This window comes from Ursus arctos, unplaced genomic scaffold (genome assembly GCF_023065955.2).
Source record: "Ursus arctos isolate Adak ecotype North America unplaced genomic scaffold, UrsArc2.0 scaffold_18, whole genome shotgun sequence".
In the NCBI taxonomy this organism is placed as follows: Eukaryota; Metazoa; Chordata; class Mammalia; order Carnivora; family Ursidae; genus Ursus; species Ursus arctos.
Window position 1 is genome coordinate 27,383,146 of NW_026622852.1, and position 27,335 is coordinate 27,410,480.

The 27,335-nt window shown below is 45.8% G+C and overlaps 1 long non-coding RNA gene across 1 annotated transcript in view; it reads left to right on the top strand.

Moving 5' to 3' along the window:
• The window catches only part of LOC130544034 (uncharacterized), a 42,251-nt gene that overhangs the window by 11,139 nt on the left and 3,777 nt on the right, over positions 1–27,335 (top strand). The window contains exon 3 of the long non-coding RNA XR_008959907.1: positions 9,985–10,067. This is a non-coding gene — a long non-coding RNA (uncharacterized LOC130544034). The remainder of the gene's footprint in view (positions 1–9,984; positions 10,068–27,335) is intronic.

A 27,335-nucleotide genomic window follows, 5' to 3' on the forward strand; every position in this document is an offset into this window, starting at 1 on the left:
ACCCTCACTCCAACACTGAGGGCAACACTGAGGGCAACACTGAGGCCCAGAGAAGGGACGAGAGCTGAAGAGGAAGGGGAATGTGAGAGGGTTAAGTGATGTGAACCAAGCATGTAAGGGGTCTAGCAGGTATCCAGAGCTTGGCCTGGGGCCAGCAGACCCACTCAGGCTCACTTCAGAGCAGCCTGGGCTGGGAGGCCCTCAGAAGGCACCCTGCCCCCTGCCACCCTGAGAAGCCCCTGAGCTAGTCATTGCAGGAGTGTGACCAGGGTAAAACCCAGAAATGTGCCTGGTGTATTTACAGCGATCAGCAGCAGTTCCTGCTGAATTTCTGTGGGGTATTTTGGTTGGGTTTTTGGTTTTGTTTTTTCAATCATCCAGATTAGTGTTCAGTGGATTCCCGTGTTTAAAGAGCTCCACTTAATAAGAGCAGCTGTCAAAGTGGAAGTGGGCATATGTCGGGTTTGCCCACTAGCCGCAGTGCTTAATGGGCAGAAGACAATGGGGGCCCCCCCAAACTCCACCCTCCACCTTCCCATGAATTAATTCCTCCTTACTGTGTAAACAACCAAGCTTTGTAACTGCAACTCTCTCTTTCATGTGTAAGTACGATATCTGCTTTCATGATGATCTGGGACCCCAATACCCAGCCCTCTTCTCCCAGAGGAGCCACACCCTGGTTCCTGATGCTGAAGGGACTGGACAGGCAAGTTTGAGACCACTGGGTTGGGGGCAGGGGCTTTGGAAGGAAGACAGGGAACAAAGATGTGCCATGAATCAAGCCGTGAGTCTGTACAGCCACTCGGCCATCATTTGGTCAGGGTCTCCAACCTGGAGGGGCGCTCCACAGGGCAGATGGCCTCATCTTCCACCTCCAGACCTTTACCTCTGCCGCTCCCTCCCCTGGCATCCCTTTCTCCCACCTCCATATCCAGCAGAATCCTACCGTGCTCAGCAGCCAGCTCAGTCATGCCATGGCCAGGGGAGTGGGCAGCACAGACCTCTCAGAATTGCGGCAAAAATTCCACAGTCCCAGCCATCATCAGGCCCATCTCATTCTTGCACCAGCCACGCAGTCTCTGTGGTCCCCCAGCACTTTGCACATTTGTATGCTTGGTCTCAGAACAGTCAACATTGAAACTGCAGAACTAAATGCATTCTAAGATCCATTTTTTAAAATGAAAATAGAACTATCGTTTATATAGCTATGCATGTGGATATTTGGTTATGTGTGCATTATACATAGAGGAATATGTCTTTTTGTAGATTCATAGAAAAAAAATTGAAGGATGCGTATCAAACCGTTCCTCTTGCTTATCTCTGGGAAGTGGGTTTGCTGTCATATACCAAGTATCGTTTGAATTTATGATGAGCATGTATTATGCTTTTAAGCTTTTAACTGATGTTTCTGACAAAGAGAAATTTCCTGGGTTTGCATGTGTCTTCTTCCTGGCTGGACCTGCCTCTGTCCCCCAGTGCCAGGCACAGCATGTAGTGGGCAAGCATTTTAGGTGAATCCCGCAGAGTGAAAGGGTAAGCACTGGCCATCCCTCCATGAGGCAGTGATGCTGTTCACTGTGACAGGGCCTGGAAGGGCACTAGAGGTTTCTCACTAAATGTTTGTTGAATGAATGAATGAATGAATGAATGCCCAGTCTGAATGATCACAGAGTCTGAATTTATGGGTCTGAATTAATGTGTTTTTTTTTTAAGGTATTAACATTAGGAATCTAAGGAGACCCTGAATTAGAGGGCACCAACTGAACGGGACTTAGAAATGTGTTATTACTAGGCTTAAATTTTTTTCATTATAAAGTAGCAGAACTGTATTTCAGAAGTTTGAAAAATAGATAAAAGAAGAAAAAGGTACAATCACGCCACCCTAACACAACCACTATGTATTTTTCTTTCTTTTTTTTTTTTTTAAGATTTTTATTTATTTAACAGAGAGACACAGCGAGAGAGGGAATACAAGCAGGGGGAGCAGCAGAGGGAGAGGGAGAATCAGGCTTCCCACTGAGCAGGGAGCCCGATGCGGGGCTCGATCCCAGGACTCTGGGATCATGACCTGAGCTGAAGGCAGATGCTTAACAACTGAGCCATCCAGGCGCTCCAACCACTATGTATTTTTCTGCAGTTCCTTCAGGATATGTGAGTGTGTGCCCATCTATCTATTCTTTTTTTTAAGTTTATTTATTTTAGGGAGAGAAAGAACATGCGGGAGTGGGAGAGGGGCAGAGGGAGAGAATCTCAAGCAGACTCCAAGCTGAGGGTAGAGCCCCACGAGGGGCTCATTCTCATGACTCTGAGATCATGACCTGAGCCAAAATCAAGAGTCGAACACTTAACCAACAGCTACCCAGGCGCCCCACGTGCCCATCTATCTTATCTACATGTTACATAGTGGACTGTTCACACAATTTTGCAATATTTTTTTTTAAAACTTACTGTTATACTCTAAGCCTTTTTAAAGCCCATTATAAAAGTCCCCAAACTATTATTTTATGAGTGGAATCTACTCCATTAAGAGGACATATATAATTTATTTAGCCAATCATCTGTTATCATATTGAGCTAATGTCCTTTTTTTATTATAGCACTGCATTAATTTTTTTTAATTACTAGCTTTTGTCCACTGTCTTCATAATTTTACTCTCGGGTACCATTCAGAGATTCTTGGGCACCACCAATCTATGTCCCTAGAAGCAGAGGAGAGAAGAACAGTCTCAAAGTAGCTGGTAAACTTAGTTACCAGTCTGCACAAGACAAGGAGTTTGTACTAGAGAGTAAAGCAGCACCCTGCTTTCTTCATGGAGGAAGTCTTGCTATGAAAAAAAGAGAGCATACGTTGTTCATTGTGGACAAGTCTACATTTTGGTGAATTTGCATGGTTGGGTTTTGGAAGAGAAAACCAGTCCCCGCCATGAGCCTGGTGCTGTGCCATGGCCTGGCCTTGCAGCAACGTACAAAGGACGCTCTATCTCACAGCTGCAGCCCTGCTGCTCCTGTCCTCGTGAGCGTTTGCTTTGTGTTCTGCCAGCTTGCGCAGCTGTATGCAGGTTATAGATCTCCCATGCACTGCCATATACATGCAGCAACAGCCAAGGCTGTCCCTCGAAGGAAGGAGAACAAGGGACACTCAATTATCAGGGGCCATGATAACAATTGTACTGGGGACATATTTCATAGGACCCTTAGAATATTGTTAAATACAGAACTTTTACAGGTGAATTTCAATTATTCTCCAAACTCAAAAAAGAGGAATAAGACCATCAAGCAAAGGAAGGATTTGGGGGATTTTACGCTGAAAAGTGATACGGTCAGGTTTGCATGTTAGAAGGAGCAAACTACTCCATGAAGAATAGATTAGAGGGGATGAGACCAAAGTTGAGGAGTCTAGTGGGAAGGTTAAGACTAGAGCAGTAGGCTCTGTCCTCCTGCATCCACACCTCCTTGTGGGAGGAGTGTATGCTCCTAGCCCTGGACTTTGGACTTGGTCTTGTGACTTACTTAGGTCCATGGAGTGGGGCAGAAGTGACTAGATACCGGTTCTGAGCCTTGACCTTAAGAGGCCTCACATGTTCCACTTGCCCTCTGCGCATCTGCCATCACCAGGAGAAGGACGTGTCCAGCTGGGCTGCTGATCCTGGAGGATGAGAGACCTGTGGAGCAGAGCCCCCGCAAGCACAAGCAGAGCAGCCCCAGGCGCTTGCAGCCCCACAAGTGAGCCCAGCTGAGGTCAGTAGAGCTGCAGGGCCATGTGAAGGAACTGCCTGCTGTTGTAGGCCACTGGGATGTTGTGATTGCTCATTAGGCAGCTTTGCTGCAGCCACGGGTAGCTGATAGATACAGTGGCAATGCAAGGAAGTAAGCAAAGCCAAGAAGCGTTAGGAAAGCAGGTGGAGTTGGTGGTCACCTGGGTGGAACTAACTGTGACTGAGGGTAACTGACAGAGTGTTAGAGGACTCAGGTTTGAAGGCGCTGGGCCTGGGATGGAGAGCACAGGAAGAGGAGGAGGACAGGAAGTGACCTCCTACATTAGACTTACATCTCTGACTCCTTCTTTCTCCTTGTTTCCCAAGGAGACCAGGGTCTGTGTCTGTCAGGATGAGCCCCTGGGGTGCTGAGCTACTGAGCAGGGTGACTTGCATCCCTGCCACCCTCAGCGCCCCCATGGCCTCTGGCTCTGGGGGAACATCCCCTCCTTTACAGATCCATTAGGACAAGCCCTGATTTGGACAACGGATTGAACCAGACTTCCCGGCCATGGGGGCCACTCAAGAAAGCCCCTGCTGACTTCCCAGGGCTTCCTGCAGAGACAGAAGTCTATTCTCATTACTTTCATTTACTTAAGATACTTGCTTTACAGCAGTGAAACTGCCCAAAATATTCACTTCTTTATTTTCCAACTAGACGAATTGAACTCAATTTGCATTGGATAATTATTTTCAATTAAGTGATAACAATCCTGTTTCATGGAAAAATAATCTTGTCCAAAGGCCAAACAGTTTATCCCATCCAAGAAATGAGGAGGCAGTGACAGGAGGAGGCCTGTTGGCGTCCTCCTCACGCGGGTGGAGGGATGCCCCAGCCAAGCCCCTCATGGGTCACCTCTGACCTGAGGGCCAAGTGAGACCGGTGGCCTGTTCTGTCCTCTGACCCCCCCCCCATCCTGCATCTCCTCTCCTCCACTTTGAACTAACAAGGGGGTACCTCCTGACAGCTGCCAGGTGTTAGAAAAGGCAGCTGGGGGGCGCCTGGGTGGCACAGCGGTTAGGCGTCTGCCTTCGGCTCAGGGCGTGATCCCGGCGTTATGGGATCGAGCCCCACATCAGGCTCCTCTGCTATGAGCCTGCTTCTTCCTCTCCCACTCCCCCTGCTTGTGTTCCCTCTCTCGCTGGCTGTCTCTATCTCTGTCAAATAAATAAATAAAATCTTTAAAAAAAAAAAAAAAAAGAAAAGAAAAGACAGCTGGTACAGAGGAGGGCCCAGGCCAGAACCAGGAGAGCTGCGTTCTGATCTGACTGTGTGCCCTGGGCAAGTCACCCCAGCTCTGGGCCTTCAGATCCCTCTCTGTACAAGGAGCAGTGAGGTTAGGTTATAGGACTGCTTCAGCTCAGAGGCTGTTTGTGATTCTGTCAGTCATCCAGAGCTACCTCCCTCTAAAGCCAGGTTTTTATAGGGGACTCTGTCCAGCAGCCAGCCCCCACTTTCTGGGTACACTGTGTGCTGCTGAGGTGGGGGTTCACCCCTGTCAGATAGAAGATGCTCCGGCTGAGTTCCGAAGCCTCATTCAGGAGCAGCTTGTGGAAGCCTGCTCATGTGTTCAGGAGCAGATAGCTCCCAGCCAGGGGCTTTCTGGAGTGGGAGCGCTCTGTCTTAAAAGACCATATGAGAAACATCCCGAGGTGCTGTCGTCAGGCAAATGCTCCCACACTTGCTGCAACAGAGCGCTCACTCCCTCACCCACAGCCCCTTTGCCACATCACCCCTCGTAGGAAGCTCTCTGTCTCCCCAGGACAGATGTGCCTCGGGTCCTCCTGAGTGGTGTCTACTGCTGACCTCAGTCACTGCCCAGTCAGGCATTCAAGTCGAGTTCAAAGTAGCCAGACAGCACAGCCCAGCTAGACCTCCCCCCATGCCTCCTGATGCCCGATGTTTCAAACGCTTCTGGGTAAACCGTCCACTCACAGATGGAGCTACTGGGGACATCTCCCACCAATGCCTTTTCCTTCTCCCTGGTGCTCCATTTTCATTACAAGTCTAAAGGAGGGTGCATTTATACTTGTGTGTTAAGAAAGCTTCAGGAAGACACCCCTTTAAATCCATACACTGGTAATCATACTGGACTTGATTAGATTTACCAAGAAACAACAATGAAACGCACAGCCCAGAAACCTCTTCCCCAAGCTGAGAGGGATCAGAGTTCCAGCTCTGGGCAGGTGACAGCAGACCTCTTGGGCTCCCACTGGTCACTTGTCCCCCAGTGTCTTCCCCAGGGTACCTCCAGGGGCCTGGGGAACAATTTGGGAAAAAGACAAAGAAGCCATATCAGCATGTGTGGGGTTGACTTCTTGCACAACACTCAGCCCCGAAGAAGAAGATCAGTGTTTGCACTGGGTGGGGATAGAGGGGTGGATAATGTTTTTGATATATCAACCGATGTGATTGATTTATTCGGTAGTATTTATTTACATGGAAAGGTATTTGATATATGTTGCTAAGTGAAAAGTAAAATCACAATGCATATAATCCCATTCTTAGGGGAAAAAAAAGAAAAAGTACCTTCCTGCCCATCTTCGCCTTGTTTCTTACAGTTAAAAAAAGGGAGGATCGAGGTGGACCAAACAAAAAACCGATGTGCGTTTTTGCTCCCAGTACTTTAAATACTTGATGCTTCAGGAGCAGGCGACACAAGAAACTCGACAACCAAACCAAAACCAAACCAAAACCAAACCAAAATCAAACCAAAAACCAACAACATTTTGTATGTTGACGTTACAAAAATACATTTTTGTGTTTTATGATTCGAAACGCAAAGCTCTCGGTGTATGAAATTTGCCACCCACCCGAAAAGCCTGGAAGTCTGGAGCCCCAGACATCAGCTGTTTGCCATCAGCACTAGATCTGAAGGCTACTGCTCAGAAAGAGCCAGCTTGTCTCCACCTTCCCCCAGCTCCTAAAACTAGGAAAGTTCCCCCAAGCTGGAGAAGGAAGAGGGATGGAAGGGAAGCAAGAGGCTGGTGCAGCTTCTGAGAAGGGGCCTTGTCCCTGGCCCCTCGGCCTCTCAGCCCCTCAGCCGGGGCTTGGCCTGGAGGCGGGAGCCTAGTAGCCCCGTGAGCTGTGGGATCTGAGAGCAGAGAGGCCCTGCTCCCCGGCTGGGGTGGTCGCAGAAGCAGTGGGTTGAGATGCCCGCATGGAATGTTCGAGCAAACCCCTCCCACCCTGGGACAGCCTTAGAGGCTGAGCAGCAGAGCTGAAGTCCCCCAGTGTGTCCAGGAGGAGGCCCAGCTGCCCCCCTGCCTTTCCAGCCATGGCTGGTGCTCCTCAGAGCTCCGTCAGGCCTGCTGTTGGATGGCCCAGGATGTGGAAGCAAGGCTCCATGCGGGGTGCTTTTGTGTATTCACCGGTGCGTAGCTCTCCTACCACCCTAGGAACTAAGTGTTCTCATCACTTACAGATGAGGAAACCACGGCTCAGAGTCGCCCTGAGTAGAATTCAGACTGTGGTCTGATTTCTGTCAGCTTCCACTGACTTCAGCACCCCCATTCTCTTCTCTATTCAGTGGAGACAAAAAGAGCTGAGTTGGCAGAGTCATAGCGTTTGTCCTTGGCCAGGCCCAGGGTGGCAAAGCCAGGCTGGAGGACGGAAAGAAGAAACTACCAGAGCCACCCTATCTCTTAAGTACAGTTTTCCATATTCAAATGAGATGGCACAATCTCCATGAATAAAATTACAGTACCCAAAGGGATCACGCCCAATTTAAATGTATAAGAGGCCATTAACAGGCCAGTCTGGCTATTAGAATTTAGCTCCTGTCATTTGTACTGTGGTTCTGCTATGATGCCAGGGGCCTGGGGATAACAGAGGCATGAGGCACAGTAGGCCAAGCTGCCTTGAGGACCCCCAGTCTCTAAAGCCTGGGTCCTCAGGCAGGCTGGGTGCTGATGTACCCTCCTGAGAGTTAGTAAGCTTCCTTCTCTCCCACTCTGAACCGGCCCAGGCCCCTGGCATCCAGCTGACTGGCCCTGACAAACCTTGCAGGTGGGGTCCTTAAAGCAGACCTTCACTGGAGTTCAGCAACCAGGAGGTCCCCAGGATCAACAGCTGAAGAAAGGAGGGGAGGAAGCTGGCGTGGACAGAGGGAAAGCCAAGCTGCCAGACAGGCTTAACAACCTGGGGGCCCCTGAGCTGAAAGCAGACTGTCAAAGTGTCCCCAGTTTCAGGGAGCTGAGCTGGCCAGGCCTCTGGCACCTCACATAAGTCAGTCACTCTGGGGAGGGGTGTAGCCTTGGGCTGGGTGAGTCTCTGCAGCTGAGGCCATCCTGAAGGGCAGAACACATGCCCAGCCTGGAGGGGATCAGGGCAGGTGGCAGTACTGACCTTGCTTCATGGTCCCAGGGGAGAACGAGGAAATACACGGAAAGCCTAAGCTCAGGGCTGGCACATGGTAAGAGCTCAAAACACTTCAGCCACAGTGTTATTTCCCACCCTGACCCAAAGCACAGGATGACCTCACCGCTTTGCTCCCTTGGCCTTGCCCTTACTCCCCAGCATCGAGAAGCTGCCCAGCCTCTCTTGCACATCTCCACTAATGGACAGACCGCTACTTCCCAAGTCAGCCCAAGTCACTGTGCAACAACCTTTTTGTTTTTATTGTGGTGAGTGAACACAACATCAAACATACCGTTTTAACCATCCATAAGTGTGCAGTTCAGTGGCATTAATCACATTCACACTGTTGTGCAACTATTACCCCCATCCATCTCCAGAACATTTTTATCTTCCGTCCCATTTCCCCCTCCCCCAGCCCCTGGCAACAACCATTGACTTTCTGTCTTCATTAATTTGACTACTCCAGAGTCTTCGTACTATATTTGCCGTTTTGTGCCTGGCTGATTTTACTTAGCATAATGTTTTCAAGGTTCAGTCATGACAGAACATATGTTGGATTTTCCTTCCTTTTGAAGGCTGGATAATATTCTATTATAGCATATTTTGTTTATCCATTCATTTGTACTCAGACAGTTGGGTTGCCCCCACCTTCTAGCTATCCAGCTATTGTAGCTGAATAATGCTGCTATGAATGTGCAATATCTCTTTGAGTTCCTGTTTTTGATTCTTTGTGTTATATACCTGGCATGGGATTGCTGGATCATATGGGAATTCTATGTTTTTGAGAAAACCCCACAGTTTCCCACTACAGCTGCCCCATGTTTGTTGAATAGCTCTGACCATGAGAAAACTCTTTCAGGTTGTGCTGGACTCTGCCTCCCCAAGACTTCCTGCACTGGCTCTCGCTTTCTCTCCAAGGTCACATGTCTTTCATCTGCCCGCTGTGCCCTGGTTGGCCCCGCTGGGCTCTCTCTGCTCTGGGCAGGTCTCCCCGAGTTCCCATACCCCCAAGATTGGCTCTCCCCACACGCATAGTCCCAGGGCCCCCCTCGAACTGGCTCCTGCACAGAAGCACATTCTCTTGAGAAGCACTCCCATTTGGGAGACTCCAGGCCACCCTGTTGAGGGGAGAAGCAGTCTCAGAGTTGGGAATGAGCTGGCCATAGCACTTGGAATGAAATTCAGTCCCGACTTAGCCCACCCCACCTTCTAGCTGCTTCTCTCCCTATCACCTCCAGACTTCCTCTCCCTCACTCCCCTCCAGCCACGCGAGCCTCTTATCTGCCCTCCTCCCACCTCAGAGCCCACCTCATTCCCACCATCCAGGTCTCTGCTCAAACAGCACCTTCTCAGGGAGACCTTTGCTGACGACCTGGAATGATGGGCCTCCACCTGGACCCTGTCACCTCAACCTGCTCAACTTCCTTCACCAAGCTCACCACTGTCCTCCAGCAAATAAGTCCACCAGGCCGGGTCTCAGCTCATTCATGGCTGCATCCCGGTGCCTGGAATGGTGCCTGGCACAGGGCAGATACCCAATGGCAACTGTGGATAATGCCAGGAACTAGTGTCTCCTTGCCCACAGGCTCTGCTCTCTGCCCCTGGCCTGGGAGTCTGAGACCTCGGTGTGGCCCTGGACAAGGTGCCTCCCTTGGGGACTTACTCCCCTCTGCTCTAGGGCATGACCCTGACCAAATCACCCCTGACCTCTCTCCCTGCTTTCCTGAGTCTCCTAAGTGCATCATCCTTGCTAACAAAGAAAATGATCTGTGAACAGAGGTACAAATGTACCCTCCTAAAAAATTCTGAAGACATTTTACCCGTTTGAAGAACTAACATAGATTTAAGTTTGTTTGTTGTTTGTTTTAGACCCAGTGTGGGGCTTGAACTCGTGACCTGGAGATCAAGAGTCACATGCTCTTCTGACTGAGCCAGCCAGGGACCCTGAAGAGGTAACATTAACTCAAAATTTAAATTTTACTCTGCTCTGTCATTTTACTAGATGAGACTGAAAGTTCCTCCAATACTCAAAAATCTTTAAAATATCTAACTTTGGTATTTGAAGGGACTAAGGCTATCTCTTCATCCTTCTGGAAGATTCCTGATTTCACTGTCCTGACACATTTTCATCTCATTCAGCCCACCCCAGCAGGATAGTGTGTGTGTGGTGGGGGGAGTTATAGCATCGTCAAGAGCAACAATCACAAATGAAATAGAATAAAACAAAAGTATAATTCAGTGGTGACGAGGTAGCGACCGTAGCTCCTCCAAGGACACCTTCCAAGGCAGCTGCCCTAAATGTCAAACCCATGTGTAGTCTCACCTGCTGTGCTTTCAATGCCCATGGGAAAGGTGCTGTGATGGTCTTTCTACTGCAAATAGTGAAGCCAGTCCAGGCCCAGGGCTGTGGACTGAAATACAGAGCATTCATTCAGGCGCTCAGACCACAGGAGTCTGGGGCCCAGGGTGGGGCAAGAGGGGAACGCGCTCTGCAGGCTGTTGGGAATGCAGACTCTGCCCTGGGAGGGAGCGCCTCCTTCATCTCTGCACCCTGAATGTCCCTGCCCTGGTCCACGACCTTGCTGGAGGCTGAGTGCCCAGTAGGAGGAATACTGGACACAGCTCAAGAGATGTGAGTTTAAGTTCTGTCTTTGCCGCCATGTGTGGACGAGGCACACCCTGACTCTTGTCCTCACTTTCCCCATTTATAAACCAAGAGCGTTAGAATGATCAGTTCCAAATTTCTCTCTGTGTACAATTTTTCCTTTATTCCTGGCCTTGCAGCCCCTGGAGTGGGAGAACCAAAATCAACAGGGTCATACGGTGACCCTGCCCTCACTGAGCTCAAAGTTTGGACAAAGAGATGAATGTGGATGTGAATACTACATAGTGGGAAGGAGACTTGTGTGGTCCAAGGAAGTGTTCCGGAAGCTCAGAATGGAGGGTCTTCTCTAGCTGAGGAGACCAGAGCTGCTCCCTGGAGGATGCAGGACTAGGGCTGAGCCTGTAATATATGGAGGATGTGCATATGCAGAGGAGGGTGGGGTGGGAGACTCAGCATCCCTCAGCCAGGCCAGCAAATGGTTCAGGGCAAATACAAATGAGAAAACAAATTACGTTCATTGGTGCCCCAGTACTGTGGAGCAGGGAAGACAGTTGTTTGGGCTTTGCTCATTTGTGGCATCAAAGTGTGAAGAAAGGATTTTTTTTTTTTTCTACTTTGTGTCAATAGCAGTCTTTGGCCACAATAGGGGCTTGTTCTGGTGATGGCACGAATGATTTGGTCAAATCTTCCAAAAAAAACAGTTGATGGGCCCATTGCCACCTCCAACATGAAAACCTTGAGTGAGACCAATCTGCACTTTATTTTATGAAAAGGCATTTTTATAAAAGTAACGTAAGACCATCACAGGAAATTTGGAAAAGAGAAAAGAGGAAAAATAAAATTACCCCCATACATCCCTTAATACCACCCCGAGATGCTGGATGTATTTCCATTTAGAATTTTCTGTAAGTGTGGATGGGCATGGGCTACTTTTTTTTCTAAGAGTTTATTTATTTGAGAGAGAGTGAGAGAGAGAGAGAACACGAGTGGGGTGAAGGGCAGAGGGAGAAGCAGACTCTCTGCTGAGCAGGGAGCCTGGATGCGGGGCTCAATCCCAGGACTCCGGGATCATGACCTGAGTTGAAGGTAGACGCTTAACTGACTGAGCCACCCAGGTACTCCATACTGCTATGTATCTTATCTGCATATCACATGGTAGAGATCATATTTCATGCACATTTTTATCCTGCTTTTTCCATGTGCTTCCCTGTCCCCTCTCAGTAATACCGCTGTACCCTTCAGCTATTTCTGGATAACAACCCAACTCAAAATTCATGATTAAAACAAGATTTACTATTGCTCTTGAGTCTCTGGGTAAAATGGGCCGTTCTACTGGTCTGAACAGGCTTAGTCTTGATTGGGGGGGTGTTGATGCACCTGTGCCCAGCTGGTGTCTCAGCTGGTTGGACTCAGATAGCCTCACTCACATGTCTGATGGCTGGCCATCTATTGCCTGGGCAGCAAGGGTGACTGCACCCTGGAATTTACCCGCCATCACATTCTGTTGGTCAAAGGAGGTCTTGTGAGCATCCAGAGTCAGAGTGAGAGGGACTGCAAATTTCAGGGTCAAGGACATGGATATAACGAGGCCAGTAACTGCAGTGTCAATGATTGCCATCAAGCTACCATGTTCCTCATTTTCATAGCTGCCATGTTTGACAGCAGTAGAGTTTTTCATAGATGTACCATTACATAGGGATGTACCATATTTAATTTGTTTAACATTTTTCTAATAACACCTAAGCGATCAATATGTTACAGCCTTAATCTCTGAGGTAAAGAAAAGCGATGTTTCCCACCCTTAATCAAAAAATCCAAACTTATGGGGTGCCTGGCTGGCTCAATTGGAAGAACATGTGACTCTTGATCTCAGGCTTGTGACTTCAAGCCCCACGTTGAGTGTAGAGATTACTAAAAAAAATTTAATTAAAAAAACCCAAAAAACCCAAGGTTAAATGAGAAGATGGAGCCAAAGTCTTCCCCGGGCCCCATACAAGCAACACCACCTGCAGACCTTCCTATGTTCTTCATCTGACCAAATTCAAATGTGTCTATTCTCAGAAAACGTACTGGCTGTTGAAACCATTTGCAAGAGTCCCTTTCCATCTCTGGGCCTTGCTTCCCCATCTATAAAGCTAGAGGGTTGGACTAAATGGTTGGCGGGGGGCGGGTATTGGACAAGAACAGCGTTTGGCAGACAATGCCGCTCAGGTCAAAAAGCCAAAAACGTATCCGTGACATCCTTCTTACACGTACTTTTAAATACACAAGAGACACAGAAAGCACACCTGTATCATTCTTCCTGCCCTACAGTGACCCACCTTTAAGAAACGGTGTGTACGGAGCAGAGGGGGCAGCAAGAGAGGCGCCAGCTGGCGGGTGTGAGGGTGATGTTAGATGTGCGTATCCAGGCCAGGCAGCCATCACGGGGCTGCCGACGCTGGCTGGTCTCTGTTCAGTGTCTTGTCTTGTAATCTCAACATGTATTTGTGACCTTGCTGCATGTTCGTTGTCTGTAAAATGCACTATAAAATTTAATTCCTGTGGTTTGCGGCTGAGCAGAGGAGCTTTGAAAAGAAAGGTGGGCGCATTCTCACTCATGAGCTCTTGTTATCATTTTTAAAGACTTTATTTTCTTAGAGCAGTTTTAGATTCATTTCAGTTTTAGATTCAACTTAGCAAAATTGAGAGGACGTACAGAGAATTCCCGTATACCCCCTTTCCAACCAATGCACAGCCTCCCTCAGCATCAACACCCTGCACCAGAATGGTTCACTCAACCAAGGATGGACCTGCGCTGACACGTCAGTATCACCCAGAGTCCCTAGTGCACACCACGGCTCGCTCTTGGTGTTGCCCATTCTCTGGGTTTGGACAAATGTGTACTGACATGCATCTACCATTATAGCTCATACAGACTATCTTCATTCCCTTCAAAGTCCTCTGTGCTCTGCCTATTCATCCCTCCCTGCCCCCCACCCCCACAACCACTCATCTTTCCACTGTCTCCATAGTTTCGCCTTTGCCAGATGTCATATTATTGGAATCGTACAGTCTGTAGCCTTTCAGACTGGCTTCCTTCACTTACTGATATGCATCAAAGTTTCCTCCATGTCTTTTCACGGCTTGAGAGCTCATGTCTTTTTAGTGCTGAACAACATTGCATTATCTGCATGTGCCACAGTTTACTTATCCATTCACCTCTTTGAGGACATCTGGGTTGCTTTCAGGTTTGAGCAATTATGAATAAAGCCTCTACAAACATCCGTGTGCAGCTTTTCGTGTGGACGCAAGTTCTCAACTCCTCTCGGCGGATACCAAGGAGCTCGAATGCAGGACTGCATGGTAAGGGTATGTTTGGTTTTGTAAGAAACCGCCAACCCGTCTTCCCAAGTGGCTGCACCATGTTGCGCTCCCGCCAGCAGCGTGGGGGGTTCCTGCTGCTCCACATCGTCGCCAGCGTTTGTTGTTGTCCGTGTTCCAGATTTTGGCCATTTTAATGGGTGTGTAGTGGTGTCTCGTTGTTGGAATCTGTATCTCCCTGATGACATATGGTGTGGAGCGTCTTTTCATGTGCTTATTTGCCATCTGTGTCTCTTTGGTGAGGTGTCTGTTAAGGTCTTTGGGCCATTTTTTCATTGGATTGTTTTCTTATTGCTGAGTTTACAGAGTGCTTTGTATATTTTGGGTACAAGTCCTTTATCAGATGTGTCTTTTGCAAATAGTTTCTCCAAGTCAGTGGCTTGTTTTGTCATTTTAAAGTGCTCCTTGAGGGCACCTGGGTGGCTTAGTCAGTTAAGTGGCTGTCTTTGGCTCAGGTCATGATCCCAGGGTCCTGGGATCAAGTCCTGTGTAGGGCTCCCTGCTCAGCAGGGAGTCTGCTTCTCCCTCTGCCCCTCCCCCGTCTCATGTGCGCTCTCTAATAGTGAAATAAAATCCTGAAAGAAAGAAAGAAAGAAAGAAAGAAAGAAAGAAAGAAAGAAAGAAAGAAAGAAAGAAAGAAAAAGAAAAAAAAAGGAAGGAAGGAAGGAAGGAAGGAAGGAAGGAAGGAAGGAAGGAAGGAAGGGGCTCCATGGATCAAATAAGTGGACTCAAGCACCCCCGAGCTCTAACAGCCCAGAGAAGGTGCGGAAAGGAGTGCCTTCTTTCTCTTCCCCAGCTGTGTTCGGAGGTCACCAGTCCTCATGAGCTGGAATGGGCAGGGCTGTCAGTGGTACATCTCAAGGGTCACTGCTGGTGATTGTCTCGTGCATTGCAGAGGCCCTGGGGATAGAACTGGCCATGTCCTTGTTACAGACTTCTCCTGTCTGGTCTTCTGGAAGAGGTCTTTCTGATTCTTTGTGCTGGATGTGTGATTTTGTTTGCAAGTTTCCTTGAGAAGACCACTCCTCCCCAACTCTGGGACACTGTCAATCATGATGGCTCCATCCTCCAACCCTGGCCCTCTGAGGTAGACAGTCTCAAGGATCACTCTGTCCTGCCCTCAGCACAGTGATTGGTTTAGGAGTGGGCATGTGACCTCAAGCAGCCAATCAGAATACTTTTCTGGGATTGTTCTATAGTCCCTGGGACAAAGGAGGGTTCCTCCAAGAGATTGGGAGAGACAGGGCCCTACAGCACTGCTTGAACCCCCACATTAAGTCTTGCCTGGTTGCACCCAGACTTCTACCTTTCAGGAGCCACTGAATTCCTTGATAGGCTTGAGTGAGTTAAATATCTCTCACTTTCAATCAAGAGTCCTTCAAGACCCACTCAGGTTTATACTGTGTAATGGTAGGGGGTGTGCCCTTGACTTACATAATACACAGTCTGTTCAGCTGAAAGCAAGAATGATGCTCCCTCAACGCTTCCTCTCAGAAGCCCTCCTTGATTTCCCCAGGCAGAGTTAGTCACTCCTTCCTTTATGCTTCCAAGTATCTTGTAAAAAATATACGCTGTGGAGCTAATCCCTCTATACTGCAATTTACATACATACACACCTGCCTGTCTTCAGGGTAGGGACTAGATCTGATTTATCTCTGTTTATTTAGTGACCTAACCAAGAAAGTGCTTAGGTGTTTATTAAGTGAATTATATCCAAATCTCATTACAACAAACAATTGGGAAATCCCGTCTAGTCTGTTAAAAGAAAATTCCCTTTGGGGATCCTGAGTGGCTAGGCAGGTAAAGTGTCTGCCTTCGGCTGAGGTCCCAGGGTCCTGGGATTGAGTCCCATGTTGGGCTCCCGGCTCCGTGCTCAGTGGGGGATCTGCTTCTCCCCTTCCCCCTGCTCATGCTCTCTCTCACACTCACTCTCTCTCTTTCAAATAAATAAATAAAATCTTTTAAAAAAGAAAAAGAAGATTTCCCTTGTAACTCCCACAGAAAAGTACTGTAGATCAGGAAGGAGCTGACAAACTTTTTCTGTTAGGAGGCAGATAGTAAACATTTTAGCCTTTAAAGCCACGTAGTCTCTGTCACAACTACTCCACCATTGTAGCACCAAAGTGCCACAGACAATGGGTAAACGAAAGAACTCGAATGTGTTCCAATAAAACTTTATTTATAGACACTGTAATTTTATATAATATTCATGTGTCACAAAATATTATTCTTTTTTGATTGTTTCCAACCATTTTGAAATGTAAAAATCATTCTTAGCTCTCAAGCCATACGAAAATAGATACCTGGCAGGATTTAACCCACAGGCCTGAGTTTGCCAACTCCTGCTGTAGACAGCAAATGGGTGTCTCCATTTGCAGAAAACACTGGGAGGGAGTTGGCATCTGTCCCCTGACTGTGTGTCATGGAGCTGGAATGGCTGTCACCTCTCCTCACTATATGGATTGGAGATTTGGGGCAACCTCTGTATGATTCATGGCCTGGCAATGAGGGGGCCAGGGCAGGGCAGGAAGGGCCTTGGGTGACCACAGCACCACCTCCTTACTATAAACCCAGGGAACTGAGGCTGCCTAAGCCTGACAACTGGTCCAGACACAAACACCTTGGTGAGTCTGGGTCCCATGGGGCTAAGTTTACTGTCCTCTGGGAGGCTTCACCAAACCACCCGGAAGTGGCAAGAGGAGCTTTCTGTCTTTCTTTCTTTCTTTTTAAGGAGGCTTCATGCCTAGGGTGGAGCCCAACACGGGGCTTGAACTCACAACCCTGAGATCAAGACCTGAGCTGAGATCAAGAGTTGGATGCTTAACCCACTGAGCCACCCAGGCGCCCAGATGAGGTTTATTTCTTAAAACCATAATCCTCCAGGGGCACCTGGGTAGCGGAGTCGTTAGGCGTCTGCCTTCGGCTCAGGGCGTGATCCCGGTGTTCCGGGATCGAGTTCCACATCGGGCTCCTCCGCTGGGAGCCTGCTTCTTCCTCTCCCACTCCCCCTGCTTGTGTTCCCTCTCTCGCTGGCTGTCTCTCTGTTACATAAATAAATTTTTTTAAAAAATCTTAAAAAAAAAAACCATAATCCTCCAGGTGCTGGTTTCACGTTCACACATGTGACTCTCAGCTGCACCCACCTCCCCTCATCCCAAATTCTGCCAAGCTGTGACAGCCCTCCCCACACACCAGTGAGGCCCTGGTCTCTGCTACACGCTGCGGGCCTCACGTTCTAGGTCGTTCCCAGCCCCCCCAAGCTCTGCTCTTGGAGCCAAGAAGGCACCTTTGTACAGATGGCTCCAAACGAGTCTTCTACATCTGCAGAAGATAACGGACGTGCATTAAAAAAAAAAAAAAGGAATAAATACATATTTAATGATTTAGCTTAAGTAGCTGAGCAAATATTCATTTTCTTAAAATGTTAATACATAATTAACTGATAATAAAACTAATTGGGTAAAACATTCTAAAAATAATGCAGTACCTTATTACATGGGGGAATATAACTGTGTCAAAAGAGGTTTCACTGTTCCCGAGGCTGACAAGTCTGCAAAAGCAGAAAAGGGAAGGGACTTTGTCCAGCCACTGGGTAAGGGTCTGGGGGTGGGGCCCCCTGACCCCACTGCTGCGGGGCTGGCGAGAGTGAAGGCTGCCTCCTGCAACTCGGCAACTTGACAGTGGATTTAGACAGCATCCCAGTGTCCACCCCAACCTGGCCAGTGCACCCCTTCTTTTTTTTTTTTAATGATTTTTTATTATATTATGTTAGTCACCATACAGTACATCCCCGGTTTCCAATATAAAGTTTGATGACTCATTAGTCAGTGCACCCCTTCGCCACCACCAATTCCAAAGAAAGAAAGAAAAGAAAAAACGCACCATATACATCCTTTTGTTAGATTATAAAAGAGAAAATTTGCAGAGACTTCATGAACTCATCCTTCTACTAGTAAGTGCCAGGCCCTGGGCTAGAAAGGGAGGGGAGGCTGCCTGGCCATCTCTTCCCCAGGAGGTCTGGGGTGTTTAGGGAAAGAAGGTCTGGACATAACATTCCCCTAACAGCTGCAGCAAGAAGTGAGCAGGGGGCAGGGGTGGGGGGGTGTCAGAGGAGGGGGAGGTGCTCTGGGACTGGCTGGGATGATGGGCTTTCACAATGCAGGTAAGGGAGGCACAGGGCAGAGACCTGACTGACGATCCACAGGAAACAGCTAGGGTTTGGTCTGCTGAAACAGGACCCAAGCAGGGCGTGATGACCCGGGAGGCTGGGAGAAGGGGGTCTCAGGTGCAGAGGAAGGCAGCTTGGCTCTAGCTACTGTGCCCAGCCAGGCAGCAGTGGGCTCTGGGTCCCACTGTAGGCCCTGCCTTTTATTATTCATCTCTCTTGTGAATTCAGGTGGGGAAAGGTCTGCTGAGAGTCATGCCAGAATTCACAGGAGAAAGATTCTGTAATTTCTTTTAGCTCTGTGACTCTGGACAAAGTATTCAGTATTAATGCAGTTGACCATGACGTCTTCTGTGTGCACGACTGACAGACCAAATTACCTTTCCTTATCTCCTGGGGAGAAAAAAGGACCATTTATTTGACATATTTCATAATCATTTCACCTGCTTGCCCCCTACAGAGAGCACCGGTGACCCGGCTCCCTCCCTCCTGCACGATGCAGGAAGCATGTCGGCTAATAAAGCCCAGTTTCTAAAGAATGTTTTTAATCTTGGAATAGTGAGCGTGATTTTCGATTGTATTTTTAATTCTCTATCTACTTTTTTAAGGCCCATGTTTCCATTCTCCCTAGTTCTCATCTTAGTTCATCAGAGCCGGGAGGAAGCTGGGACATCACAGGCTCCTATCTCCTTGGCATTTGCCAAGTGGAGAAGGTGGTGGGGAGCAGACTCAGGACTCAGTCATCAGACCTCTGTGCCCTTGGTGCTCACTGGACACGGTTCTCTAGGTGGTGGCTTGGAAATCCCCAGCTTGGGCAACTAGAAGGCCCCCAAAACATTTTTTAAATGGTGGTAAAATACACATAACAGAAAATTTACCATTTTAACTATTTTTAGGTGTGTAGTTCAGTGGTGTTAGGTACTTTCACATTATTATGAAACCATAACCACCATCCATCTCCAGGATTCTTTCCATCTTGAGAAATAGAAATTCTATACCCATTAAATAATAATTCTCTAGTAACCCTCCTCTTAAACCCTGGCAATCACCATCCAACTTTCTGTCTTTATGAACTTAACTACTCTAAGTACTTCATATAAGTGGAATCATATAGCATTTGTCTTTTTGTGACTGGCTTATCTTATTTAGCATAAAGTTCTCAAGGTTCATCCAAGTTATGGTATGTGTCAGAACTCCCTTTCTTTTTAAGGCTGAACAATATTCCATTGTATGTATATACCACATTTCATTTATCCATTCATCCATGGAGGACACTTGGGTTAATTCCATGTTTTGGCTATTGTGAATAATGCTGCTATGAGTAGAAATATCTCTTCGAGTCCCTGTTCTCAACCTTTTTGGGTCTTCTGCCACTCAGGTTGGAGGCCAAGCCAGGCAGCACATGACAGTTTGAGAAAACAACCCTCACCCTGTACCCCGGGCCCACCGGGCACATTAGGGCTTGTCCAACGGAAGGGAAGACCAGCTGTGTGGTGGTTTACACGCACCTGCCAGGTTCTGTGCGTGGCCTCTCAGGGCTTCTATTGTGGATTTCAAGTCAGCGTTTCCTGGGGCTCCTGAGCCCCTGGCTCTGGCCTCTGCCCTGGGAACAGACAAGGGCTACATTCACACATCCCATAGAATAATGAGCGCCAGGGACCTTTCATGCAGTGTGTCATTTAATTCTTACCTTAACCCTGGGAGGTAGGTATGATCATTATCCCATTTTACAGACGAGAGCCCTGAAGATCAGGTAAAATAAGGGCCTATGTTCCCCAGCGAGGAAGTGGCAAGACACAGTCTTAAGCCCAGCTCTGTTTGCATTCTTTCCACTCCCTCTAGCTGCCTCTGTTGTGTTGAGGGGCATTCCTGAGAGGTGCAAACTTCACCTTGTAGGGAGTGTGTAGGGGCAGATTTGGGGGAGACTTTGTCCAAGGAACTTGGAGGCCACATTTTAGCAGGACCTTGAAAAAAAGGTTGATGTTGGAAGGTGGGGAAGGTGGAGAGAACTGTGTGAAGAATTCCTCAGAGGGACCCAAAGAAAGGTGATAGACTTTAAGTGTGGTAGGGATTTATGTTGAAGACTAAGTTAATAGATTTTGAGATTAAGTTAATAGATTTGAAAGGTTTACAAAATGGATAATTGTCTATGAAAATAAATATCTGCAAGATCGACTCAAAAAGAGGTGGAAAGCATAAAGATGCCATTGAAGAAATTGGAAAACGCACTTTCTGCATTGTATATTTCTATAGTGTTTGAACTAGATAATGAACATATGTTACTTTTGGACCCTGAAAAAATAAATATATAAAAATCAAATAAATATATTATTATCAAAAATATATATGACATATTTTAAGTATAAGAGGCAGATTGCAAATTGGTATATGTAGACAATGGCCCCATTTATGTAAGTAAATGTGTGAATGTGAGTGCATATTTGAAAGGATATACACCAAAATTCCATCAATATTCATCCCTGGGCAGGAGAATTATGTATGACTTTCTTTTCCTGTTATTTATATTTTACCACTAAGGGAAAAAAAATAATTGGAAGAGAAAACCTAGATGACCTTGGATATTGTGATGCCTTTTTAGATACAACACCAAAAACACAATCCATGACAGAAAGGCTTGACAAGCTGGACTTTATTAAAATGTAAAACTTCTGCTCTAGGGAAGACAATATCAAGAGAGTTAGAGGACAAGCCACTGACTAGGAGAAACTATTTGCAAAAGACACATCTGATAAAGGACTTGTACCCAAAATACACAAAGCACTCTGTAAACTCAGCAATAAGAAAACAAACAATCCAATGAAAAAATGGCCCAAAGACCTTAACAGACACCTCACCAAAGAAGAGACACAGATGGCAAATAAGCACATGAAAAGACGCTCCACACCATATGTCATCAGGGAGATGCAGATTCCAACAACGAGACACCACTACACACCCATTAAAATGGCCAAAATCTGGAACACGGACAACAACAAACGCTGGCAACGATGTGGAGCAGCAGGAACCCCCCACGCTGCTGGCGGGAGCGCAACATGGTGCAGCCACTTGGGAAGACGGGTTGGCGGTTTCTTACAAAACCAAACATACCCTTACCATGCAGTCCTGCATTCGAGCTCCTTGGTATCCGCCGAGAGGAGTTGAGAACTTGCGTCCACACGAAAAGCTGCACACGGATGTTTGTAGCGGCTTTATTCATAATTGCTCAAACCTGAAAGCAACCCAGATGTCCTCAAAGAGGTGAATGGATAAGTAAACTGTGGCACATGCAGACAATGCAATGTTGCTCAGCACTAAAAAGACATGAGCTCTCAAGCCGTGAAAAGACATGGAGGAAACTTTAATGCATATCAGTAAGTGAAAGAAGCCAGTCTGAAAGGCTACAGACTGTACGATTCCAATAATATGACATCTGGCAAAGGCGAAACTATGAAGACAGTGGAAAGATGAGTGGTTGTGGGGGTGGGGGGCAGGGAGGGATGAATAGGCAGAGCACAGAGGACTTTGAAGGGAATGAAGATAGTCTGTATGAGCTATAATGGTAGATGCATGTCAGTACACATTTGTCCAAACCCAGAGAATGGGCAACACCAAGAGCGAGCCGTGGTGTGCACTAGGGACTCTGGGTGATACTGAACGTGTCAGCGCAGGTCCATCCTTGGTTGAGAGCGAACCATACTGTGAGTGATGTTGGTAACAGGAGAGGCTTGTATGTGTGGGGTAAGAGGTATATGGGAACTCTCTACCTTCCTCTCAACTTTGTTGGAAACCCGAAACTGTTCAAAAAAATAAAAGTCTTAAAAAATTAATATGAAAAAGAAATGAAAATAAAGCTTGTTTAAGCACTTCTCTTGCAGGTAGTTCTCAGGATGACTCTTGTCAGAGTTTCATGTAACAGTTAATGCCGATGCTTTTCCAGAGCTCAGAAAAAAATTAAAATTTTTCCAATTAATTTTGCACCCTTAGAATAACTCCAATACCAAGCCTAGATTAAAAAAAAAAAAGAACACAAGATAAAGTGCATTTATCTAAGATCAAGAGCCAACATCATATTCATACTCAATGATAAGGCACAAAGCTCTAGTCTGGAGGGATTCAGATTCGAGTCAGATTCTAAGACAAGGGTTGTCAGGTATCAGCAATGCTAGTTGCTATAACATACAAACACCTAAATCTCAAAGGCTTGTCACAATAACAGTTTAACTTATTCACAAAAAGAACAATGAGGATTCCTGGTCAGCGGGCACCTCCCATGTTGCCTTTTTGGTAACCAAAACCCTCTCTGCCTTCTGGTTCTGCCATTGCCTGGATCCCCTGCTACATCCTCTATCCTCAGACAGAAGAAAGAGACGAAAGAATCCCATGGGGAGTTTTATGGGCTCAGCATGGAAGCCTAATACATCACTTTCATCCACAGTCCAATGGCTAGAACCCAGTCACAGGCCATACCTAACTGCAAGGGGGCTTGGGAGGCACAGTGTAGTTCTATGCCCAGCAAGAAAAGGAAACAGGTGATAGATAATACAGCTAAGAATGCTCCCTTCTTGTCTCCAGGATGGTTTTACAAATCACTGACACTCTCTGCACATTTTGATGCGTCTGGCAGGCAGTGACTGTCCCCTGAAGACCAGTGATTATAAAGATGTCCCAATTTCAGAGATTGAAAATGTGAAAAACTTAGAGGCAATGAAATATTATATATGAATACTAGACGAACTTATATGAAATGCTATATTTGTAATAGACCAAGGATGAGCAAGGACTGTCCAGCCGTGATCCCAAAGGCAAAAAGCATAAAAGAGAGACTTAATTACATAAAAATGAAAACTCCCTCACATCAAAAAAGAAAATTAAAAGCAGAAGGACCTACAAAAGGGGGAGCGGATATTTGTAATATGTGTGATAAAGAATTAGTAGGCTCACTATTTTAAGAGCCCTTACAAATCAATAGTGAAAAAGATGAACACTCCAAGATAAAAATGGACAAAGAACTGTAACAGGAAATTAAAGAAGAACTAAAAATGGTTAAATATGTTAAATATAAAACTATTTGGTGGTCAAAGAAATGCAAATTGAAATTCCAGTATGATACCTTTTTTTTTAACCACCAAATGGACAGAGATCTGAAAATTGATAATGCTGTTTGCAAAGCCTGGAAAATAGAGACTGTTACCCTTCTGAAAGGGATGAGATTGGTGCACTGTTCAGCACTGTGGATAAGATCTTAAGTCCATGCATGCCTGTTGACCCAGCAGCCCCACTTCTGGAATCTATCCCAGGCGGGGAAATGAAGATATCTTGAAGATAAACATATGAGGCTGCTAATCACAGGGGTTTTTAAAATTTAGTTTTAATTTAAGTTATAATGCACATAATTTTCAGAGTTGAAAAATTCTACAGGAAAATTAGCAGTTCCCTGGAGTCCCTCCTGTACCCTACCTGCCCCCCTTCCCGCCCCGCCCTAACCCCCCTCTTTCTCAGTTCCAGAGATGCTGCTTTCAGTCCTTTTGATATTTACAGTGTTTTCTCCAAATAACATGTTTATTTGTTACTTCTTTATTTTTCAGGTTTGGGCATTATGTAATGATTTCCCATCATGGAAAGAGAGGATTTGGTCTCTCTCCAACCCCCTGTGCTTATACACACACCCCACAGAACATGCACGTACCGCTCTCCATCTCCATCATCAGCCTCCCAATACAGTTATTTGTAATTCTGATTAGATCAATATTCATTATTCACCTTCTTATGACTATAAATCTGTTGTCAAACGAGCTGTATAGGATACTACTTTTTTTTTTTTTCCTGTATAACATTTGTTTTTCCTGGAGTTAATAGTTAACTTATTCTTGTCATTGACTTAGTTTGCTAATATTCACCATCAATTTAACCACAAACTCTTCCAATGAAAATGTTGAACATATTACTATTCCATTGTGTTCTGGCTTCCACTGATACAATTTGAAAAATCCATTGCCATTTGGAGCCATAATCCTTTGTGTCAAATCTACTTTTTCTCTGCAAACCTGTAGGATCTTTCCTCAGTCCCCTCACCCCCTTATTAAGGCCCGTTCCCAGCTCCAAAATAATTAGCATGCCTGCTTCCGGGGCCTCTGCATGGTTCTGTGGTAGACACCAGCTTCTTTTTCAAGTTTGGGATTTGGCTTTTTGGGGCCTGTTAAGTCCATCAACTTTACTACTTCCAGAGTGCTGTGGCTGATGAGTCCTCTATTGTTCTGCTCCTCTTTGTGGGTTTTTTTTTTTTTAATTAAATCATTCTACTATAGTTTGGGGAAAAGCAAAATTGCACCAAGGTTAGGTGTTTGGAGTCCTGCTTTGGGGCTGGTGGTGGGAGTGTCCCCATCTCACAGTTCTCTTAAAACCAACTGGAGTTCCGCTGGGAGGCAAATACCCTCAGAGCAAATTAATGACTAAAGTGTCCAATCTAAGAAGTTTTTAAAAAATACAATAAACCCCAAAACAATATAAGGAAGATGATACAAAACAAAATCAACAAAATAAAACACAAAAATGCAATGGAGACCAATGAAGCCATGAATTGATTCTCTGAATAGACAAAGCAGACACATCTTGGGAAAGACTGATCAAGGAAAAGAAATCTACAGTAAGTAACATCATAAATGAAAAGAATAATACAACTGTGGTTAAAATGAGGTTTAAAAGATAAGATCAAGACAGCCAAATATCTGAAGATTATGTTTTTGCATGTAGCTATATTTGCAAATAAGATTATTATTAAAATAAAAAAAGATAAGAGAATGCTCTCAACCACTTCATACCAACAAATTTGAAGTCTTAGTAGAAATAGATACATTCCTACCAAAACTGGGAAAAAATATCCTCAATAGTCCTAAAACTATGAAAGAAACTGAAGCAATAGTTGAAAACTTTCCACAAAGAAAACTCAAAGCCCAGATGGTTTTATAGGTGAATTCTACCAATATTTCAAGGAATAGATAGTCCCAATTGTATATGAATTGTTTCAGGAAATAGAAAAACAAGGAATACTCCAAATTCATTCTTTGAGGCCAGTATAATCTTAATACCAAAATTAGGCAACTAAAGCATGAGAAAGGAAAATTACAGTCCCATTAAACTCACGAGTATAGACATAATAATCCTAAATAACATTAAAATAATCAATGGTATATGAAAAAGATCACCTACCATACGAAGTTGAATTTATACCAGGAATATAAAGATGGGTTAACATTAGAACATCTAGGGACACCTGGGTGGCTCAGTCAGTTAAGCATCTGCCTTCAGCTCAGGTCACGATCCCAGGGTGCTGGGATCCTTGCTCAGTGGGGAGCCTGATTCTCCCCCTGCTTGTGCTCTCACTCTCTCTCTCGCTCTCTCTCACAAATAAATAAATAAAATCTTTTAAAAAAATTAGAACATCTATAATGGTAATTTACCATATTAATAGATTAAAGAAAAAAAACCATATGATCACCTAAGTAGATGGAGGAAGGCATTTGACAAAAGTATATACAGGTATACTTGGGAGATATTGTGGGTTCGGTTTCAGACGACCACGTTAAAGTGAATATCACAATAAAATGAGTCAAATTAATTCTTTTGTTTCCCGGTGCATATAAAAGTTGTGTTTACACTACACTGCAGTCTCTTAAGTGTACAATAGCATTACATCTAAAAAACATAATGTACATAACTTAATTTAAAAATACTTTATCAAGGTGGCTGGGTGGCTCAGTTGGTTAAGCGTCTGCCTTCAGCTCAGGTCATGATCCCAGGGTCCTGGGATTGAGCCCCATATTGGGCTCCCTGCTCAGCGGGGACCCTGCCTCTCCCTCTCCCTCTGCCCCCCACTCATGCTTGCTCTCTCTTTCTAGTGGGCTGTCTCTCAAATAAATAAAATCTTAAAAAAATAAAAAATAATAAATAAGAATACTTTATCGTTAAAAATACTAAATACCATCTAACTTTCAGCAAGTCATAATCACTGATTGCTGTAACAAATAAAATAATGAAAAAGTTTGAAATATTGTAAGAATTACCAAAATGTGACACAAAGACACAAAGTGAGCAAACGCTATTGGAAAATGGCACCAATAGACTTGCTTGACACAGGGCTGCAACAAACCCTCCATTTCTGAGAAACACAGTATCTGTGAACTGCGACAAAGTGGAGAACAATAAAACAAGGTATGCCTGTACTGGTTGATGAAAAAGCTCTAAGCTGATTAAAAATAGAAAGAAATTTCTTTAACCTAAAGAAAATGTAAAGGAAACATTACTTGATATGTAAACAATAGAAACATTTCCTTTTTTTAAAAGATTTTATTTATTTAAGAGAGGGAGAGAAAGCGTGTGCAGGGAAGGGGAAGGACAGAGGGCAAGGGAGACAGAATGAATCCTCAAGCAGACTCCCTCTGAGTGTGGAGTCCAACTCGAGGCTCCATCCCAGGACCCTGAGATCATGACCCAAGCTGACATCAAGAGTTGGCCGCCCAACCAACTGAACCACCCAGGCACCCCTTCCTTTTTTTTTTTTTTAAGATTTCATTTTTAAATCAATCTAGACACTCAACGTGCGGCTGGAACCCACAACCCTGAGATCAAAGGTCGCCTGCTCCACAGACTGACTGAGTCAGCCAGGCACCCTGAAACATTTCCTTTAAAATCCGGAAAAGACAGGGGCTCCTGGGTGGCTCAGTTGGTTAAGTATCTGGCTTGATCTCAGGGTCATGAGTTCAACCCCCACGCTGGGCTCCATGCTGAGCGTGAGGCCTACTTAAAACAAAAAAAATCAGGAAAAGATAAGGATGTTCACTGTTGCCCTTTTTATTCAATATTATACTTTTGAATTTATTTTTCTCAAATAATTAATACATTTAATGGCAGGAGTTTTTAAATAGGGGCTCCTGGGTGGCTCAGTCGGTTAAGCATCTATCTTCGGCTGGGGTCGTGATCTTGGGGTCCTGGGATCAAGCCCCATATCGGGTTCCCTGCTCCATGGGGAGTCTGCTTGTCCCTCTCCCTCTGCCCCTTAGTCCTGCTTGTGCTCTCTTGTTCTGCTCTCTC